The sequence below is a fragment of the Pinus tabuliformis genome, chromosome Q (genome assembly GCF_031772625.1).
Source record: "Pinus tabuliformis cultivar Carrire ecotype Pingquan chromosome Q, CPIR1, whole genome shotgun sequence".
Classification (NCBI taxonomy): domain Eukaryota; kingdom Viridiplantae; phylum Streptophyta; class Pinopsida; order Pinales; family Pinaceae; genus Pinus; species Pinus tabuliformis.
The window spans coordinates 1,001,127,652-1,001,133,687 of NC_142296.1; positions in this window are offsets into that span (position 1 = coordinate 1,001,127,652).

Consider the following 6,036-nt stretch of genomic DNA (forward strand, 5'->3'; position numbering starts at 1 on the left):
TTTAGTATTTATCCCTTGGGTTTATAATCTCAATCGCTTGGGTTTATTATTCCTGAGTCAAACATGGTTTATTATGATGTCAACCATAGTCCAACATGGAATTGTGATAAGGATTGTCTCAATATGAACATCAATGATGGTTGATCATGTTTATTTCAATGTTTATAATATTTGTCTTAGGGTTTATATACGTTGGGTTTATAATATTAGTCCCTTGGGTTTAATATTATTCCCTTGGGTTCATAATCCCTTGGGGTTTTAGTATTAATCCCTTGGGTTTACTATTCCCTTAGGTTTATAATATCAATCATGGTCAACCATTGTCAATCATAGCCAACCATGGTCAACCATGTTTGAATGTTGCATTGTGACAAGGATTGTCTCACGATCAAAATAAACCATGTTTATTTTTGTGTTTGTAGTATTTATATTTGGGTTTATCAATATTGGGTTTATAATATTAGTCCCTTGGGCTTAATATTATTCCCTTGGGTTCATAATCCCTTGGGGTTTTAGTATTAATCCCTTGGGCTTAATATTATTCCCTTGGGTTCATAATCCCTAGGGGTTTTAGTATTAATATAAATAAGTTGGGTTTACTATTCCCTTAGGTTTATAATATGAAAATCAAGGATGGTCAATCATGTTTATTTTAATGTTTATAATATTTGTCTTGGGGTTATATATGTTGGGTTTATAATATTAGTCCCTTGGATTTAATATTATTCCCTTGGGTTCATAACCCCTTGGGGTTTTAGTACTAATCCCTTCGTTTTATTATTCCTTTCGGTTTCTCATATTAATCCCTTGGGTTTATTATTTATTTAGGTTTATAATATCGATCATGGTAAACCATTGTCAATCATAGCCAACCATGGTCAACCATGCTTGAATGTCACATTGTCACAAGGATTTTCTAACCATGAAAATAAATGATGTTTATTTTAGTGTTTGTAATATTTATATTTGGGTTTACGAATGTTGGGTTTATAATATTAGTCCCTTGGGTTTAATATTATTCCCTTAGGTTCATAATCCCTTGGGGTTTTAGTATTAATCCCTTGGGTTTATAATATCAATCCCTTGGGTTTATTATTACCTCATGTTTATAATATCAATCATGGTCAACCATGGTTGAATGTCACATTGTCACAAGGATTGTCTCACCATGAATAAATCATGTTTATTTTAGTCTTTGTAATATTTATATTTGGGTTTACAAATGTTGGGTTTATAATATTAGTCCCTTGGGCTTAATATTATTCCCTTGGGTTCATAATCCCTTGGGGTTTTAGTATTAATCCCTTGGGTTTAATATTATTCCCTTGGGTTCATATTCCCTTGGGGTTTTAGTATTATTCCCTTAAGTTTATTATTCATTTAGGTTTATATAGTTATTAATAATCCTATATAGTATAGTTATTAATAATCTTAAATGTGTTTGATAATATTTATATAGTTATTTGACGCAGGAAACAGGCGAATACACACAGTGTACACAGATCATGCACAAATTCTATTATCCCCAGGAATTTTTTAACTCTCTAAGGAGTTAAATCTTCAATACTTAATAGAAATATGCGAGTTGTATGTATCTATGTATTTTACGCCTTTTCCAGTTATACTGTGAATATATGTATTGATGTCTTGAATCCCATTTGTAAGTATGTTGATCGACCATCGATCACTGTGGGGTTGATGGCGATCCAAAGATAATCGAGTTAACTGTGTATGGGATGATAATAGTGTGAACGCGAGATTAAGTTAAGGGACAACCAGACGAGAATGCGCAAGAGCTGTTTGATCACATGGATCAACAGTCTAGATGATGTCGCTGAGGAGCAAAGCAAAATATCGCATCGGCGAAGTTTGTTTGCATAGTTTGGTTCCGCGAGCGTAAATCCAAGTTACACTAAGATTTAGCGCAAAACACAGTCGGATCTGAAATCCAGACTTGAAACTTTATCGACGGGAACCTATACCCTTATTGGGTCCGTAAGGCAATATCACATCAACGGATTGTTTTAAAAGGGGCAAGTCTTGAGCTTTAAGGACTTGCGATTGCGATTGCATTGCTTTATTGCATCGACGAGAAGCGTTGGTATTATTGGAACTAGCTGTGGGTCGAAATAGCAATACTATGATGTTGCGATGGCCGATACGCCGACCGCCGATGAAGTCGATTGGAGATCGAAGAGGGTAGAGATTGGAGGAGTGCAGAGATAAGGCTTTGAAGGGAGAGCCAGACTCGACGATAATTATAGTCGCGGGTATAATGTTTTTGAGATCCAGCTATGTGTTCTGGCGGGGTTTTCCCATTGATTCCTATGTATTTCGATATTTTATTGTCCTAGGGTTTTTCTAAAGGAAAAGTGAAAGATTAATGCTCCCGATAGTTAAGTGGTTCCGATGTAAAGGCTTAACCACATATTTAAAAGCTTCCGATAGACTTGTGGGCCCATAACCCACAGGTCAAGGATCGAATATTTCTAAAGAAAGGGGATTTTGACTAACCCCCAAAATCTCTTTTCATCACATTACTTGGTTCTTCAAATGGATTCAACAATCCATCTCATTCCTCTGTATTCTTCTATTCCTCTCTAATATTATTATGAGCTATTCTTATTATTAATTAATATATATTAGGAGTTCATATAATTATTATAATATTAATATAATATTTATACAGTAATATATATAAATAATCTGGTTGTTAATATTTATATAGTTATTAATAATCCTATATAGTTATTTATATAGTTATTAATAATCCTAAATATTGATAATAATTAACCCTATGTATACAAACCCCAAGATAAATATTAAAAATACTAAAGCCTAAGAATAATAATAATAATAGTTTATATTATTATAAAATTTTTAATATAATAAGAATATAGTTGCTATTATTTGTATAGTTATTAATTATCATAAATAATAAATAATTGGTATTTATGGTTCTTATTATAATAATATGGATTATATTATTACTATAATAATAATAATTATATTTGTATATTATAATAATAATATAGTATTATAATCAAATATTATTAATAACTATATAAATATTAACAACCAACCAGATTATTTCTATATATTATTATATTAATATTATAATAATAATATAAACTCCTAATATTATTTCTATATATTATTATATTAATATTATAATAATAATATAAACTCCTAATAATATTGACTATATTATTATTATTATAATAACTAAATCTAGTTTATGAAAAGTTCTTCTGCGTAAATCATATGATAATACATTTGTTGACGCGTTTCGAACCAACGAGTGTGGTTCATCGTCAGGACAAGTTACATATTAAATAGGGAGAGCAAATCTTCCAACGGCTAGGTTTGCGTGAAAAACGACTATATTAGGTCAGACAGGATAAACGGTTAAAATTGACTAAGAAACTGCTAGATTTTACTATTCAAATTGTTTAAATTATGATAATATTAATAAGATAACATAAAAATTATTTCAATGCCTATCAAGTATTATATTAAGGGAAAAGTTACCAAATGGAATATATTAATAGATCTAGAATCGGTTTTCATAGTTTTCAGTTGGGGATTTGAACAACTATCGGTTCCTGCTCAACCTGAGGCGGAGCTTCATCTTTCGGCCCCTGCCTTCCCCATTCCTGCTGACCTGAATCCTTTTCTTCGGCTTCGGCTTTGAGATTCTGGTTTGGAGGCCCGCTCGTCTTGGGCTCTGAACGGAAGAGGTCCGAGGCACCTTGCATCGCTACTGTCGAGCGGTTGAGGCGAGACTCAGTGCCTTGAAGACTTCAGTGACCCCTGCTCAAACCTTCCGTGCGGCTTTGCTTGGTGGTCAAGCAAAGGAGTAGATTCTTTTTGTGTTTTTGACTGCGCGGCGAAGCGGGAGCGAGATTTTATTTTGGCCTTCAGATCACTCTTCGTGGGGGTGAGGTGGCTGCCCTAACCACCTTTGCCCCCGGACCTGCCTCTGCTCTGGCTGGGACCGGATGGGTTCCCCTGCTATGGCAGTTGGTGCTTTTTTGATGGCTCGCTAGCATTCCATTGCGATTTTTTGAAGCGTTGAGGGAACAGGGGTGTGGAGGTGTATTTCTCTGCATTTTTTCGTGCCGCATCATCATAGCCATTTTTTTGCTGGGGTTTCTATAGGCGGCTGTGGAAGTTTGGGCAGTTTGGTCTCTACCTCTGGTTTTGTCGGCTTCATGAGGAGAGTTTTGAGGGGGCGAGAGAGGAGTGGCTACCATGGCTACACTTTCCTCATTTCGTGCCTCTCCTACTTGCTTGGGAAGCCAGATTTAGATGTTTTACTGATTCATTTTCTACCACAGAAGCTATGTTTTTGCTTTATTCGTTGTTTTTGCTGTGACGGGTATGGGTATCCTCCACAGTTCTATTTTCTACAGACTGGTTTGGGGTTTACATACCCTTTACTTGTTGCCCAGTTTGTGGGCTTTTCTGGAATACTTCTCTTGAGGTATTGTTATTGTATGTGGCTTTGCCCACACTTCTGCATATGCATTAAGCATCTACAACATGTAATTTTCTAAAATTAATGGAAATTACAGATTTTCTCCTTGGAAAAAATAATAGATCTAGGGAAATTTACAATTAGTAATTGAAAAATTAATAATAATAAATATTTATTGTTATAGTATTAATCTTAATATTAATGGCTTGTATAATTAATTAATATAAATACAATAGTAAGGTTATTTAATGGGAGTAAGTATTAATGGAAATTAGTAATTGTAAGGATTAATAATAACAAAAATAATATTAATTATTATATATAATAGATCATCGAGAAGGGAATATTTATACTAATGTAACATATATTATTAGTAATATACTATTACTTATTATTAAATTCTTGTTATAGTCCTATTCATATTCTTAATGGTTAGGGTAACTAAATAATATCGATTTATTAGTGAAGTTATCTAAAAGGAACATATATTAATAGTTTTAGGGAAATTAGTAAATGTAATGATTCATTGTATTATTATTAATAATATAATAATGTTATAATAATAATATTATTGTTAAAGGATGAGTAACTAATAAATATAAATTTATTAGGGATGTTGTCTAATGGAACATAAATTTGCTATTTAAATATCTTAAACTAGATAATTAATCCAGTTATATATTATTATATTAATATAATAATAATATAAACTCCTAATAATATTGATTATATTATTATTATAATAATATAATATTATTATAATATTGTAATCAAATATTATAATAATAATAATAATAATTCAATATAATTGTTATTTTTTTTTATAATTTTATATTATTAGATTATTTAAATAATATAATGATAATCTAATATTATCACTAGCTATTTTTATTATTATTATAATCCGATCATGGCTACATATTAAATAGGGAGAACAAATCTTCCAACGGCTATATTAGGTCAGACAGGATAAACGGTTAAAATGACTAAGAAAATGCTAAATTTTACTATTCAAATTGTTTAAATTATAATAATGTTAGTAAGATAACATAAAAATTATTTCAACACCTATCAAGTGTTATATTAAAGGAAAAGTTACCAAATGGAATATAATAATAGATCTAGGGAAATTTATAATTAGTAATTGAAATATCATAATAATATTGATTATATTATTATTATAATAATAATTATATTTGTATATTATTATAATAATATATTATTATTATTATAGTATTATAATCAAATATTATTAATAACTATCTAAATATTAACAACTTGATTATGTCTATATATTATTATATAAATATTATAGTAATAATATAAACTCCTAATAATATTATAATAATATTGATTATATTATTATTATTATAATAATATAATATTATAATAATAAAAATATTATTATTATTGATTATATTACTCTTATAATAATATAATATTATAATAAAAAAATAATATTATTATTATTGTTATTATAATTTTATATTATTGAATTATTTAAATAATATAATAATAATCTAATATTATTATTAACTATTCTTATTATTATTAAT